The sequence below is a fragment of the Paramisgurnus dabryanus genome, chromosome 13 (assembly GCF_030506205.2).
Source record: "Paramisgurnus dabryanus chromosome 13, PD_genome_1.1, whole genome shotgun sequence".
Lineage (NCBI taxonomy): Eukaryota > Metazoa > Chordata > Actinopteri > Cypriniformes > Cobitidae > Paramisgurnus > Paramisgurnus dabryanus.
The window spans coordinates 17,365,825-17,383,237 of record NC_133349.1 but is presented as its reverse complement, the minus strand read 5'-3'; the positions used below and the strand labels follow the sequence as shown (position 1 = coordinate 17,383,237).

Below are 17,413 nucleotides of genomic sequence, written 5' to 3'. Positions count from 1 at the left end.
AGGGTAATGAAAATCAAAATGTAGTTTAATAATAATAATTAAATGTAATGATTTTATAACACAAAATAATAAAAATAAAAAATAACTTTTATTAATTATTAATATAATGAATCTGAGTTGGAAATCCTACAAATCACATCTTGCGCAAAGAGAAGCTCACAAGCTCTCTCATGCGAGGAAAAGCATGCAATGTGCATTCATTGGTGTCACAAGTGTGTGAATGTTAATGTAAAACTATAATGATGATGATAAAAATAATATTATAATAATAATTTAAAACAATAATGGGCAAACATGCCAGGGCCCACTTTCGGCCAAATCATCGATAGACTATAGTATTCTCTATCGGCACAACCCTACTTGCCATTGTAGTTTGTAGTTAGTTCAGGTTTTACTGTAATGCTGCTACTCCTTTAAGACAAATCTGATTTGGACGTTGATTTCTGTTGTTCATGTTTAGTAAACTTCACTAGTTTTATTGTAATTCTGCACTAAGCTGAATTGTTAATAAAGTCAATGCGTGTGATCTCCGACACTAGAGACACATTAAAGCGTGACCATGGGCAGTGGTGCATCACACAGAAGATTGTGACAGCAGTGTGCAAATACTCAAAATGACACACAAGATAAAAAAGACATAGGGCCCTATCTTGCACCCAGCGCAATTGACTTTGTCAGTGACGAATGTATCATTCGTATTTTGCACCGGCGCACAGCGGGTTTTTCCCTCCACAAACGCACGTCGGCAAAATAGGGAATGAACTTGTGCTCCCTGGGCGGTTCAGCGCAAAAAAGGAGGTGTGTTGCGGCGCAAACCATACCTGATGCTATTTTCCAGTTTCAAAAAACAATTGCGCCACTGACCCAAAAAACTAGTCTAAAGTCAGTGGCCCGTTGCGCGTTGTTCATTATGCTATTTTAAGGGCGCATGCTTGACCATAATGTATAGCGTGCACAACGCGCACACACTTTGCTTATCTAATCTACACAGATGCAACAGTTATTTTTGCAAATCATAAATTGTTACAATAAAAAATATTAACACATGAGATAAGGGAAATCATTGTGGTGATAGTTTTTATTTATTGTGTGGCTGCGTTAAAAAATTCTCATGCAAATAACGATTTAAATATTTTCATTAGTTTGTTGTGTGGCTGTATTACGTTTATTTTATGTAAATAATAATTAAAATGTTTTCATAAGAAACCTTAATGTATGTGAACTGGATTTGTAAGTGTACTTTGGGGTTGGACTGCTTGCGTTTCTTGGGTCCGATTTCAAAGCCCCCAAACCGCCTTCAACACTTTCAGCGGTGAGGGTGGACGCAGCGATGTCCTCTGCTGGCGTCAGGTCATGTGTGGAGGCAGATCCACCTCCCATTACACGGCGTGCCCGATTTATGCTGGCAAGCTTGGGATTCCCCGTCTCCTGACATCATTGTACCGCTTGGCGCAACGTCCTGGGGATGACAGCTGATGAGACAATTGTGGCTATTTCCTCTCACGCCTGTTTAACCTACGCTGATTTGGGCGGGTTTCTCCTATCCCCATACAAAACAACTTCTCTGTCTTGCTCTTACAAGAACGTCGGTCTCCTCGGCTGTGAACCGCTCCTGGCGTGCGCCTGGTAAATCCGTCATAATAATAGCAACCCGCCATGGAACTTGCGCCCTTGCGTTTTAAGGGAATGTTGGATAGCGTTCTGATTGGTTTATTTGAGGTTACGCCCAAACCACACCTATGAATAATGAACCTACTTCAGACAAGCCCCTTATTGATTTGCGCCTGGCGCAAGAGTTATTTCTCCCGCCGGGAAAATAGCAACAGCGCCCAAGATCCACCCACAAAGTCACTTGCGTTTTGCGCTTCACACTTGCGTTTCAGATCGTTAAAATAGGGCCCATAAAAGGAAAGGTAAGAAATGGTGAAGATTAGGAAATGGCAAAGCAGCAACCCTGTTCTCAACATAAGCAAAATTCATGAAGTTTCAGTATGATTCAAAAGATGAAAACAGGCTTTTATGAGAATTACATGCTAAAATGCCATTTTGATAAATGACGACCTAAAAGACATTTTAATACACCCACAGCTTTCAATAAATCATCTCAACAGCTGTCAAGATCAATCAGCGAGTGTTAAACAATGGCTCTCTTCAATAAATAGAGAGATAGCGACAGTGCTGGTCTTCTGCTCCACGACGTCTGAAAAGCTCGAGCTGACTGAGAATGAGAACATTGCTGCACCGGGGTGTTACAGTCAGGGTTAATGAGGTCTAACGCTATCTCTTCATAGACTATAAAATGACTCTCTCTCTCTCTGGATCGTGTGGTATTTCAATACTGCTGGAGATTTGAGATCTTCAACTTAGAGGCAGCTGCCGAACCGCAAAGGAAGGGTGGCACACAGGCCTGTGACCTTGCTGACCATGTGAACACAGAAGAGAAGAGAGATGCTGAGAGGTGTTAATCTTAAATGACACTTTCTCCTCCCTTAGCGTTCATTCTCATCTTCTCAGTACCCCTTCCGTATCCTATAACAGTGGCAGACAAACCCGTTCAGCATCAACCATAGTCAAACGCACCTGAACCAGTGTCACAGCCATTGGGTTTTGTCTCTCTCTCAGCTGTTTTTGTGCTCCTGTACAGGTGCATTGTGACTTTGTCTAAATACATGTCTTGGTACATATATCACTAACAACTGATAAGATCTGCCTGGCTCAAAATTTATTATGCATATTTTTTGCCTACTTGTAGTATGAAATTACTCTTTATAGACGAAAGAGTTAAAAACAACACAATCAGTGTTATCTTTAAAACAACACACTGTGTCTTCCCAAAATAGACACATCTCTGTGTTATCATTGGAACAACACTTTTTGTGTTATTTTTAACACAACTTGTATTGTCACTTTTATTCATTTTAACACAAAATGACAAATATGTGTTAAAATGACAAATAACGTGTCAAATAGCATAGCACAATTTTAAAAATGTGAGATGTTTGCTTTCCTCCCCGCTTGAAAATATACAGCTGCCCATCATGGGAGCTGGTTGAAAAACTTGCGTCTGCCCAGAGTGAACATTTCAAAGCTTCTGTTGCAAAGATGGAGAGACATATCGGACCACAATGATACAGACAGAATGGTCTCATCCTGTATCCAACAATGAAATAAATACCAATAGAATACCAAAACTCAATATACTGCCCAGACCCAAGCACACCCATTTCTCAACTCAACTGGACAGGAGTCCAGAAACTAGCCTAAGAAAGCATAAATTAAGTTTCAAGCCACATGGGATTGGTTTCTTGACAATAAACACAGATCTGATGCAAGAGATTATAAAAACATAGCCAATTAGAATATATTTGATGTTTAATATACAGCGAATATGATTTTGGACCAGTGAGTTTTCATGGTGGGCAGGGCCACAGATCAATACAGAAAATTAATCGATACATTGTTTGACAAAAAGTCAAAATCGCAGACTGGTTAAGACAAAACTCAAGATAACATAAAGGCCAGTATGTTATGCTTTTATTACTTGTCCCTTTATTGCGTTATGCTAAAAATTGCTTTATTATTTTAGTACAACTTTGAAATAATTTAAAAGAGAACTAAGTCAAATTATGCAAGTGCATCATTATTACACACTGCATAAATAAGATTAGGAAATAAAGCTTATTCTAGTGAGGAAGAAACAAATGATCAACCGCAGGGTTTCCCCCAGCACTTTTAAGTTCAGGTGGCCCGCCAAAGCTGGGAAACCCTACCGCCTTAACTAGGTTGTCCAAAAAAAACCAAAAAATATTCGTTGCACAAACGGGCGTCAAATGCATCTCAGAGAATAGCTTGGACCCGCTTCACACCGCGAGCGGGTGGGCATGCATGCCACACAGCCAAAATGGTCCGTCAACTATCTGGAGTATAGCTAGTTGATAAAATGCGTGTCCGTGAGAACTGTAAGTGGACTTTTGTTTTGGGTTTATTTAAGCCCTTTATTGTATTAGTCTATAGATCTTACTAAATTAAAGTAAGTTAGCTGGGGATTTTTGTTGTTTGAGCAACCTGCTAGCTAGGTTTCATGTGCCTGTTGATTAGATATAATTGTAGAGCACTCTTGCTCACGTTATTTATGTGCATTATTTACATGCTACAGTACACTCTAAAAAAAAAAGGTTCCTTGAGGTTCTATATAAAACCATGGGGTTCTTTACTTGGCCAATAGAACCTTTTACCAAAAAAAGGGTTCCATATAGAGCCCTTGGAGGGCAAAGAACCCATTTTATTAAAATGGTTCTATAATTCACGTTTGTGACTGAAGTGTAAACTAAAGATTACACAATAATTACAGACCTACACAACTCATTTACAAACCTACACAACTCATTCACAAACCTTTTTGTGTCAATAGGCTGTGGTCAAATAAAGAGAGAGTCAACAAATAGGCTATTCATATTTATTGTATGATTTATTTCCTGTGAGTTTTTTTATGCAAGTTTGTACATTAGCATGAAACTTACAGTGCAGTTTGCGTTTTTGGTGAATAACCAGGTGTTTTCTTTATTTTGTACATTCTATATTGTCAATGTTTAATTTAACCTGAAGGGGCATTAAATACAAATAATCGCAAAAGTGCCCTCTGGTGGCGTATATATGCGTTGCACCATAAGCGAAGATGAGCCTCCAGACCTGACAGGTTTTTTTTTCAAACTGAGGAGTTCGGACTCCGGACCGGCATTTCTGCTTGTTGGTACCCTGAGGTAAGTAAACTTTCTACATTTTTGAAACGATATTACACTCTAAAAGTTGGGTTATTTTGTTTGGTTGTTTTATCAGTGTTGGGTAGTTTTTGTGTAACCCAACTTGTTGGGTTATATGTTGGGTAATTTTGAAGCAGAGCCAGCTTAATAGATACATAGCTGTTTCTCAATATTACTTTCTCTAGTCAACAAAATGTATTTTAAACATAAGTTCAGGCGAGAATATATATGTATAATGTTCAAATTTGCAGTCGGTTTGTAAAGTGAACGCCAATTTTAAAGTTTAATTACACAAAGTCGGAATGTTACCGGCGTGACCACCGGGTGTCAGTGTTGTTCTTCCCCAGAGAGAACTTCTCCCTTCCCCCACACAGACACGTCAGTGCCTCTCACTGCAACGATACCTGAAGCGGGAATTTACTAATTCACCTCAGGATTTTTCACGGTTTTTCATCGACTTATCTTTGATTTATTTGAAGGAAAAGGTTTGTATCATTGTTTTTAATCATTTAAACTATTTCTGAATGCAAAAGTATGCAAAATTATGGTTCACATGACATAACTGTTATTAAACTAGTTTTATTAGCTTCCGTTGGCTAGTCTGTAATGCCCAGTAAATCTAAACGATGTTTATGCTTGCTTTTAAATGATTTAAATATTTCGTTTGATCAAATGATCACATGGCTTGTTTTAATAATTTTAGAAACGTTACAATGTAACGTATTCTAATGGTTTAGAAATTCAGTTTAAAACAGATAACGTTAATATGAGGAAGAAACGTGTACGTTTTAAATAAATAATCGTTTGTTGTAAAAGTTGAAATCAAACTGATGCTTTTAATATCATGTTTAGATCATGAAACTTTAACCTTGAGTTCACAGACAGGGTCACATATTGTGAACTCTCATTTGGTCTGTGTAAGTTACAGACATTTTTATCTTTTTCAAATGTTTTTGATGATGCCCACTTAAATCACAGTTTTGGCTCTTTTCCACAGACCCTGATGGATAAAAGATGGATATTTTTTTCCTGGAGAAGCTAAAACAATGTAACTTTGAGGTTCTGATACCAGCTTTTACAAAGTTATTTACAGGTAACATGAAAATGCACTTGTTTTTTATTATTTAAAGTGATATGATGATATTACAATGAGGCATATCAAAGCATTTCTTTATTAAGAATCCCTGCTTATTTTGCTGTGAGTATGTCATTTTCAAAAGTGGTATGTAAGGTTGTACGATTAAAGGAATAGTTCACCCAAAAATTATATTAAATTCATGATTTACTCACCCCCAAGCCATTCGAGATGCATATGTCCATCATTTTTTTGACAAACACATTTTGAGATATTTTAGAAAATGTCTTAGATCTTTCAGTTAATCAAATTTAAAGTTACGGGGTCCACTCCTTCACGTCCAAAAAATGTGCATCCATCCTTCACAAAAGAAATCCAAACGGCTCCATGATGATAAACAAAGGTCTTCTGATGGTAATCCGCGCCGTTTTGTTGTAGAAATATCTATATTTAAACTTTATAAACAAAAATAACTAGCTTCCGGTAATACTGCCATCCAAGACTCCTCTGTATTCAGGACAGCTCTCATCTTTAATGCGGACGCGACCAAGATGGCGCCATTAGCAGAAGCTAGTTATTTTTGTTATATTTCTACAATAACACTGCACGGATTACCCTCAGAAGGCCTTTGTTTATTATCGTGGAGCCATATGGATTTATTTTGTGAAGGATGGATGCAAATATTTTTGGACTTGAAAGAGTGGACCCCATAACTTTACATTTGATTAACTGAAAGATCTAAAACATTTTCTAAAATAACTGAAAATGTGTTCGTCTGAAAAATGATAGACAAATGCATCTTGGACGGCTTGGAGGTGAGTAATTCATGGGTTTAATATAATTTTTGGCCCAACTATCTCTTTAATTGTATAAAATTGTCAAGCCTATCTAATCGTTAAAGCCGGTTCTGTGATTAGTAGTGAATTGCCATCATCTGAAAACAGGTGAAGCACCGTTAACTACATGCCGTAGTTCACTGACAAGCTAGCCCATATAGCATTCATTATCGCATAAATTTACATTAAAGTTTTATTGAAAATGAATGCATGATTTGTCATTTTCAGAGTTCACCAGACTTCTCTGTGTTATTTCCTGACCATGCCGAAAAGCTATTTGAAACTTGGGCATTGCATTTTCCAGACAGAATCCTGCACTTCCCAGCCAAGAACCAGGAGCATCAACAAATCACCTCCAGGTACACTTGGGAATACAATAGTTGTTTGCTGTGTATTATGACAATAAAGTTACTAATTTAACCTAAACATTTATCTCTACAGAACCCCATGATGATATTCCAACTCCTGTCTACAAAAGTGGGAAGAAAATCTTAAGTCTATGTAAGTAATGGAAGTATTGCACACTTTGCTTTGCAAGCAACCTAAAACATTTAATATTTTGTTTGTGAACTAGCAAGAAGACATGTTTACAAGTACGAATAGAGTTAAAACTCGGACAAGAAAAATTGTCTTTCACTCGCACATCCAAAACACTAACTTTAGGGACAAACGTTAATGATCAGCCATGTATTCATTACATAATATAAGCTAATAAAGTGTTGGCTATATTAAGTAATAAGGGCAAGTATGCAGGTTGTTGTAAAATCAAAAAAAAATTGGCTTACTGCCAGGTAAAGTGACGTGGCAGAATCTGAAATTACTGTGAATCTGAGTTATTGGCATGAACAAAGAGTTTATTGTAAGGTTATTGAAATAAAACAGAAATTTATACATTTCATTACAATTAAACTAGATACTACATTTGTGTGTATGAAACATGAATTGTTTGGTTTTGTATAATAATGCTGCATCATGCATTTACAGTCTTTGCCTGCATTCTAACAAGTGTTTTGTCTGTTTTCAACAGGTTGGGACCAACATGGTTGCATTCTTCTGAGAGGCTGATGTGACAAAACCATTACCATTTGTCCTTGGATTGGAAGATGGCGATCTCTGCCATCAAGCCTTCTTTGTTTTTGACAGACAGTCACTCCAGCAATACACCCTCCTTGGTGATGTTGACATGTTTTAAACTTTTTTTATGTTTTGGACATTAATTTTACTAAGCAGTGCACATCAGTGTGGGTGTTTTTGAAGACTGTTGTTTACAAACTCCCAAGAACGGAATCCCTTTCTATAAGAAGTCTGTGTAGTTATTTGTCATGCTAAGGTGATAACTCATGTTGATCATATATTGACTGTTTGTGCAACTTTGTGTTGATCTTATGTGTTACATTAACCATTTCTTATTACACGGTTCTCTAAAATGCTAGATTCTGATTGGCCAGTCGTGACATTCTACTACTGCTCAAAACTAAAAACTCCAATGCTGCAAATCATTTTGACAGGTACAGTTTTATATTACACAAAAATTAAATATCAATGTCTATTAATTACATATCCGACATTAAATTTTCAAATGATTAAATGTGTTTGTGACATTTGTCCTGAAGAAACTGTTGGGGCTTTTTTCTGTGATGACATGCTGCCAATACATTATCCCTTACTTGTACAACTTTTTACTTGATCTAATTGTAATGTTAACTGGGTATCTGTCATTTTAGATTGTGAGATATAATACTAATATATTATATATATATATTTATTTATTTATATATAATATATAAACGTATGTATGTTTATTAAAAAGTGAAAATGCTTAATGGAAATAATTAAATAACTAAATGGTTGAATCAAATGAGACATTTTAAATGTAAACTAAAGTTTTGCTGTCTAATACAGAATAAAGAGATGTGATTTTAAGTAATTTTTATAGATTTATATTTCTGTATAATACAATTAATAAATAGTAAACTTTTATAATTTTCTGGTTTGGTTATAATTTATTATCAATAATAAATTACTCATAATAATAAAGAACCTTTAATGGTTCTAAATAGAACCATCTAACTTTGATTCAAAGAACCATTTGGGGTTCGTTTTAATGAACCCATTAAAGTGGTTCTAAATTGAACCATTTGGGGGTTCCATATATGAAGCGAGTGATAGAACCATTTCTGGTCCGATATAGAACCATTTTTTTTAAGAGTGTAGTTACACTCCTTTAAGATAATGTAATTAATAGTGGGAAATTATCAGTTTTTACAATCTTCGCACTATCTATCAACGTTCGCCAGATATTCTTCAAATTCTGCTTCAGTTTGTGTTTATTAACCCTTTAGTTTCACTTCATCACGCAGCTATTTTCATTAGAGGTTTCTATTAAAAACATTTAATTCATTAATAATCTAGTATGTGTTCATTTTCTGTCATAGTTTTTAAAATTAAGTTTTATTTGAGTGTTTTAAATAAAAATATTTTCATTTTCATCATGACACGTACGCCCGCTCTTTTGATTGCCACGCCCCCCTGCCATGCCCGTCGCCCAACCCCTCCACCTTAACTAACAAATTTTCTGCGGGAAACTCTGAACCGCTTTTTATTTATTTTGCTCAAAGCTTTTATATGCTGTTTTATATACCTCATACTTCCTGCCAGACATAAACGTTGCCTGAATATCCCGCAGCAATGCCCTCTAAACACTTCAAGTAAATCACAACTTACCTCACTTTCAAAAGTTTTCTCAAAATACCAATTCCTTCATGTTCTTTACAGCAGACTGTTTAAAAACTGGGCATATTTTAGGAATATCCATTAAAAATACATTATTAGGCTATTTTTAATATTCAGGCATCTTAAGTATTAGACGCCACTGAATCATTATGATGAAATCAAGCAAATATGTTTCCATAAAAGATGGAAAGCAAAAAACGTTGTTGGATGAGGTTGGCAAGCCTGTGAATTTTCCGATTGCATCGCTACCTCAGTCTTACCTCTTTCCATCTTCATCTCGTTTTCTTTCCATGTGAATTTTGTTGTGTTTTGCATTCACGCTGGAACATTACAAAAGCTTAGTAGGCGGGTTGGATTGAACCAATAATGTTTTGCCAAGAAAATCTGCAAACATCAATCACCAATATCATACCAACTGACTGTTAAGGGGTCAAAATCATAGTGTTATCAACAATATAAGTATGTTGGGCATATGCAAATGCTTTATACTGCCACACTTAGGCTGATCAGCATTACTGGTAAATAAGGACACAGTTGAAGGGGGTTAATTCCCATCCAATGCATGCAAATAAAGGCAACCACTGTCTGTGACTACAGTCCGACCTGGGAAAGCAAAGCCGCACAGATTGGTAGGAAAAGCCGTGGCAGCCTGCAATCTCCCTCTAACTGTTTCCAAATGTGAGTATGGAGAGTAATCAGGCTGCTTCAAACACAGGGCCCTTTGACTGCACACAAACCTGGCCTGTACAAGTGCCCAACAAACCTGCTTCACCACTGGCACGCCGACTGTGAGTTAGTGTCTGAATATGCGTCTGTGTGTTTTGGTGTATACACTGGGTATTTAGTGTACACGTGTCCATTCATGTTCTCACGTTGGACATCTTTGAATGGAACACAGTTTGTCAGTAACTTTACATCATGTCGAATTCGAGAGCTGAAAAACGCCACGAAGCATCAGCACTGTGATCCACAGCCAGGAATAAACCCACCCTTTTTACTGAGCCAACCACACAAAACACAATTAAAAAAAAAACGACTGTACTGCATTCAGCTATCAGATCACCCTGTCACTGTATCGCAATGCTGAAATATAAACTGTATTTGCACATAAAACATAAAAAATGCTAGACAACATAATTTAAACCAGAGGAATCTGATGAAAACAAGTCTACTCGACAGGTGATCACTCCACATTCCACAGCTCAACTTCTGATCTGAAAACAGACAGCATCACCGCATCAAATCATTTTCCTGCCCTCCGCCATCCTTGCCTGCTTTTCCCTTCGCGGTCCTGTCACGGCATCCATCATTCTGTCAGTTCATCACTCCACCCTGGGCGATCTGACTCAACCTGACTGCAACTCGCTTCTCCTCACTGGTTCCTGCCTAGATCACATCTCACCGGCAGACATCTAAAGAGGGATCCTGGAACAGCAAATCATTCTCTGCCATATGCCCATACATCATACATAGGGCAATGGTTTTAAATAATCATTCGACCCATGTTAACTATTCATTTTGCCTAGACTACAAGTAGCTCTAATGTGTTTAAATATGTAGTTGTAAGCGTTGGTGAAGGATTGACAACATATTTATGTATTTTTAAGAAAATTCTCGGTACTCTATTAACTGGGGCGGGGGAAGCAAAGGGGCAGGGCGTACGCATCATGCTGAAAATAACATATTTTTATAAAATTAACTCAAAACTTTTTTTAGAAGAAAACTATGACATGAACATACTAGATTACTGATGAATTAAATGTTTTTAACAAGAATAGCTGTGTGATGAAGTGAAACTAAAAGGTTAATAAACACAAACTGAAGCGATTTCTATATGACGCACTCTACATAATATTAAGCCTTTATACAACATAAATGTATTATACAACGTGCATCGTTCTGCACAAAATGCAAGACACAAAGTTATGTACGGGACAGAAAGTTTAACTCCCGTTGTGGATGTGCACAGTAACAGAGCGCTTTAAATCACGTCCAGTCAAAGCACAAGCTTCATAACATTAAGAAGCTTAAGTCTTTGCTATCATTTTATTGATTCGCTGTGTCATGTTGTCCTCTCACCTGTTCTTAGTCAAGATGTAATGCTCGTATGGCTCTCTGGTATCTCTTGACATTTGATGTTTAAATATGAGATGATATGATATGAGGGAACATGTGACGGCGCTGTACATTTTGCACCTGACTGACTGTATTTTCGTCCTACCAAAGTGAATCTGAAAATTACTGCATCCATAGTGCCTCAGTGATGTGAGGTGTGTTCGGCTTCACAACGTTGCACGGATCATATATATATATCCGAAATCATTACATTATTAATAAAAATATATAATGTGTGTATATATATATATTTTGACATCGTAAAAAAAGTATTGTAAAAAGTAAGCTTTAAAATTATTAAGGCACAGAAATGAAAAATCTGCCATCATTTACTTACTGTGTGACTCTTCTTGAAGAATTTATAAAGAATGATGACACTGCTACAATGAGAATGAATGGGGACTGAGGCTGTCAGGCACTAACATTCAACCCAACTAGCTTTAGTTTTTTTAAAGAAATTCAAACAAGTTTAAAACAACATGAGTTAATAACATTACAATTGTCATTAGTTAATGAACTATTCCTATTAATTAATGTAATTATAATGGAAAATAATTTGGACTTATCCATGTGTTCTGTGATCAGAACTGATAATGTGTAGAGTAATGCCTTTATAATAGAAGACTATGCTATTATGCAAACCTTGTTTTAATGCAACTACATGAATTTAGCAATAGTTTATTTTCAACTGTAAATTATTTTAATTTGTCATGTTGAGTTGAGGTAGGGCTTTTTTAGGTGTATGACAGTCCGGTTAAGTACTTGCCCTCTATCACTGTTTATACTATCATGACTCCACTATCATTCACTGGCAGCTCATTAATACACTCTTTAAACACATCTGTTCCCAGTAGTAATCACTTTGCTCACTATTTCCTTGACTCTGTCCTTTTTTACATTCTATATAACAAAAATCATAATTTTTGAATATTTACCTTTAATATTGTAATTGCAAATATTATTGACAATTAATAGATTTTAGAAATGTTTTATAAATTTCTTTGAAGCAGATGCATGGTAAATTCTAAACATCCCAAACTAAATAATATAACCAATAATTATAGGAGTTATGTTGGAAGTAAAAAAATACAAAACAAATGGTTAAAGGACATGTCAGCTTATCAATTTTAAAATCTTTGATTCACCACTGTATTTGGTGCCATACCATACTTCTGTCTGAAATGCACAGAAATGACCACAAATGTGCAGCTGTAATTGAGGCTTTTAGTGATTATGTAATTGTTCCATCCGTAATTGTAATACCGATTAGTTTTTGGATAAATTGTGCAGCCCTACATTTATTATGTCCTCTTTGTCCCTCAGTCTTTTTTCTTCATATGAAGATGAACGCCTTTCATGAGCTTTTCTAAAGGAATAGCTTAAAAAAAAAAAATTTATGTCATATATGAGTTTAAACAATAGTAATGCAAATTAAGTGAAAATTTAAACACTAAAATCTCATTGACTGACACATTTAGAATTTTCCCCCTATGCTTTCCACATAAGAAATTTAGGCTTAGACGAAAAAAAAAAACGTATAATGCTTCACTTTTAGCATTCTCTTCATATTTTCCTTGTGTAACAACCATTTTTGTTTTTAAAGGCACACCTGGCTGCATCTGTAAGAGTGCAAAGTGACCAAACCCAACTTGCTTCATAATACACAACCAACCACAATTCACACAAAATCCACTGCCCACTTCCTAAAACAAACCTCCAACCCATACACCAAATGTATTACTCATGACAAGATACAAAAGTTCTTTTTAATGGGTCTAGGAAAACCAACAGTTTCTGTCGCTTTAGCAAAGTTGCCAAAAACATCACATTACACGTATACATGTATCCCAACACAGTGAAAGCTTTGTCACTCTGTATAAAGAAGCATAACACAAGAGTCAATCTGCTGTGTATGTATTGCCCTTAAATATAGGTGTTCTTGTTGCAAATATAACAGGCCTAGCATCATCACAGTAGTTATTTGCCAACTTGCTGAAATATAGCTACATACAACAAAACTGTATAACACATGCGGTGGGTATTTTAAGTTGCATATAACATCATCTTTTAGGGGTTTTTTTGTGTACCACTTAATATACCATATGATTCACAATTTATTTTCTCCTATTATAAAGGAGAAAACACAGTCCTCAGTGCTGCCTGCCTATAGCAACGTTGTCGCTAGATTTAGCGACTTCAAAGCCTTTAAGTAACTTTTTTAATATAAAGCAACTTTTTTGCCAGAGCACAAACGTGACGTACAAAACACAGATGTCTTCTAATGACATATAGCAAAACTTCAAACAGTCATCTTTAGCTACTTTTCCTTGAAAATAGTTGGCAACGCTGACAGTCATTAGTCAGTGTTTGAAACAACACAGTACATGAAACAAAATTAGACTTAATGTGAGAAAGAGAAAACGAAGGTAGAGAAGTGACACAAAATAAAATAGTCCACATTCCTTTAAAGGAGTCACTAGCTTTAGTCTGGACAAGATTGTACTTGCCTGTGTGTGTGTGAAAGTCAGAGAGAGAGAGAGAGAGAGAGAGAGAGAGAGAAAGAAAGACGAACGTTTCGAACGGAAGAGGAAGTGGTAAGGCACCCATTGCTTCAGCTATTATCCAACCCAGTGCCAAATTTGGGAGCAAAGCCCTCAACACTTGACAATGACTTACATTAACCTAAACATCTTAAGCGACTGGCTGGATAACATCTCAGAGTAAAAGACCCAGATGATCCAAATCTTTTTGAGCTTTGCATCCTTAATACAAACAGTCTTGGACCGCACAGCTCAGCTACACAACTAATCTAACTGCCTTACGCGACAGGCAAATCATTCCAGCTTTTCCACCAAAGTACTGCAATTATGAATCTGTTTGTAAAGAGCATTACCACTTAAGGCCATTATGGCCTGAAGCATTTCATTGTTGACATAAACCTGTTCTCAGTGACTTTGTATCGTCTTCCTGTTTTTCTATTATGCTCCCCAGTATCGCAAAATACCGCAAATTGCTCCAAGTAGAACAATGCTGTTATTTGTGAACTTTGTGTGTCAGTGTTACCACATAACAAGTTCATCTGAACAGTAATGATATTTTAAAGGATTAGAACTTGTAAAAGTGGCTCTAAAAATGCTTTCCATTGGTACAGGCTGTTTTTTTTTTTCAATTCTGAGTACAATGGCCAGGATCTGCCAAAATGCAACAGTGTCGAGAAAACAAGCAGTCGGGATATCTGTCTTATTTACAACAACATTGGGATAAGAAAAGGGACAGGCAGGTTAACTGATGAGTGTAATTTCTCTTCAAATGTACCCAATAAATATAAACAAGGCTCACTCCATGAAGGTTAAACTAATCTAATCCCAGTTCACTCTACCTGTCAGATGGTCGTAGCTAAGAACTACATCAAGACTAACGATGTTTCTTAAGTGCTCCTCGTCCAAAAAATGTAATGGCCTGCAGTGGTTTCTACACAACAAATTACATTGAAGCCAAACATAAAATGTAAACAATGACTTACATCAATTTACCTTGACATTCGCTTACATAACTATTGCAAAAACACACAGCTGAACCTGCAATTCAAACTGTACTTCATGTATTAACAAACAATACGGCTAACATCTGCTCGAACATATCAATAAATTATAATTATTTATAATAAAAGCCCAGCGGGTTTTGGCTTCCAGGTCTATGAAAAACTACAACATAATCACCTTATGATAAATGTATGAAGTAATGAAATATAGTCAGGTAATGAGGTTTCGCTGATGATCAAAAGGCTAAAAACAACAAGAAAGCAAATGATAATTGTTTACATTGCGCTTGCATATAGCCTGTGTAGCTCCTCGATACGTTTCAACTAAACGTGTTATCTGTCAAATAGGGGTGGCGAATTTATTTGCTCATTCCGGGCATCTGAAATTCGCCAAGAAGCGAAATTAAGATGTTATTGTATGGGTTTACCAAGAAAAAGAGGCGCATGAAATAACAGAAATACTAACAAAGGTTATATTGTAGCCAAACACAACATTCCTCGCGCTGAGCGCAGACAAACTCGCGAACCATGCTACTGAGCCGTGCGAATTCCCTCCGATGGCAAATCACATCATTGCATACTTGTAAAAAAACCAATAAAAATCAACAAAATCTTAAATCTGCAGCGTCTTGACCATGTAATCGACACGTGTAAGCTTAAAACTTACCTTCTTATAAGATGAAAAGAAGTGACAAGCGCTCGTGCAGGCTTCCTGTTCTAAAGTTGTCGTAGGTCGCTGGAAAAAGATGTGTATGACTTCATGCAGCAATGCGCAGACGGATCGACCTATGACATTGAAGTACCGCGAGAGCGACTCAAAAAGCGACTAAAAAAGTGTTCTCGCGGAACTTTGATGTCTTAGTCGATTGTTCTGCGCAACACCGCATAAGCCGAACACACCTAAACATTGTACGCGGAAGTGAAAGCAAAATCAAGCGCGCCGTGTTAGACAACATATTTAAAAATAGGACTGTTTCTTTAATAATATGCAGATGGTCAAGTTAACATGTTTCATGATGCCCGTGTGCTCTTTACTGCAACTGTATGCTTTATGAGTTAATAAACGTAACTTTTTGGAGTCTACTGTCTCTTCCTGTATGACTTTCGAATGCGACCACCAGAGGCAGAAAGATGTCTTAAAATTTTCATGCACAGCATGACCGTGTAGTTCCGCGCAGTGTTACACTAAATTATTTCCGTCAGTTTATCGGTAGATCTTGGGGTTTGTGTACACGTGCACAGTCACGGCATATAATGCACAATTTATGTATAATACATCGATCCTTTTGAAGTCAAGTTGGAACGTATAAATGCTTCATGGGTGTTGATTATTTTTCTGCAAACCGCACCTAACCTGTCAAAGGTCTTAAAAATAGCCACCAGAACGATGTTTTTTTAACCGTGGTATAAAAGGAATAATTGACTCCGGTCCGTTGATTTATTTGAAAAAAAAATTACTCCGTCTTCAATTATTCGTTAATGCAATAGTTCTAGAACTTTTTCAGCCTGCGGCCCCCCTTATGTTCAGTGCATCCTTTTATGGCCCTCCAAAGAAAATTGTATGACAAAACATTCAAAAACTTAAAATTTGAATTAAACAAAACATTTTAAGTGATATAGTGTAGTGCTGTTGGTCAGTAGTCTTATATTTCTGAGGTTTAATTACAAAGAATTTATTTGATAAATGAAACTGCGCCCCACCCCCTGGGGGCCCCGACCCCTTGTTTGAGAACCACTGCCTTAATGCTTGTGCTGTCTTGTAGATTATTGTTGTGCGCAAGAAATAAAGCATACACTCTCAGAAAAAAGGTACAAAACTGTACCTTTTTTGTCGCTGTGGCGGTACCCCAAGGTACCATTTTGTACCTTTACAGGTATATAAACATAATACAATGTTGTACCTTTTCAGGTACATTACTGTTCCTTAAGGATCTATTTTGTACCTTTAAAGGTAGTTAACTGTTTTGTACCCCTAAAATTTAACTGGTACAAAATTGTTCCTTAAGGTACACAATTGGTCCTTAGGATATAATATTGTACCTCATAAGGTACAACATTTTAATGTGTTGTATACCCATAAAGGTACAAAAAGGTACATTTTAGGGTACCATGCCAGCGACAGAAAAAGGAACAACTTTGTACCTTTTTTCTGACAGTGTAGGCTCCTTATAGTTTTCATCATCTTAAAAAACAGTAGTGCATTTCCAATTTTCTAGTTCAAAAATTAGCAAATATCAAACATTAACTCTTTCACGAATCTCTTAAGTGTGACAAATTTAACAGTTAACGTAGTGATACTAGACAAAAAAGTTAAAAGTTGCTTCATTATTTTGGCCTCTCTATTGTCAACTCA

The 17,413-nt window shown here is 36.4% G+C and overlaps 1 protein-coding gene and 1 long non-coding RNA gene across 7 annotated transcripts in view; one reads left to right on the top strand and one right to left on the bottom strand.

Annotated features, from left to right (window-relative positions):
• Positions 1-15,840, bottom strand: part of arhgef1 (Rho guanine nucleotide exchange factor (GEF) 1) — a 51,619-nt gene extending 35,779 nt beyond the window's left edge. For 3 of the 5 annotated variants that reach the window (XM_065245568.2, XM_065245569.2, XM_065245570.2), the window contains exon 1: positions 15,728-15,778. The gene's annotated coding sequence lies outside the window, so the exon portion shown is untranslated. Of the gene's footprint in view, positions 1-15,727 lie in introns of all 5 variants that reach the window. The other 2 variants (XM_065245571.2, XM_065245572.2) reach the window with 2 other exon arrangements.
• LOC135743166 (uncharacterized) lies at positions 3,530-8,422 on the top strand. 2 transcript variants are annotated; one of them, XR_010530488.2, is made up of 5 exons: positions 3,530-5,245; positions 5,758-5,853; positions 6,900-7,030; positions 7,113-7,172; positions 7,699-8,422. It is a non-coding gene; the product is annotated as an uncharacterized lncRNA (long non-coding RNA). The 2 variants fall into 2 exon arrangements; XR_010530487.2 differs by having other exon boundaries at positions 3,533-5,853; positions 7,699-8,421.
• Positions 15,841-17,413: the final 1,573 nt, after the last annotated feature.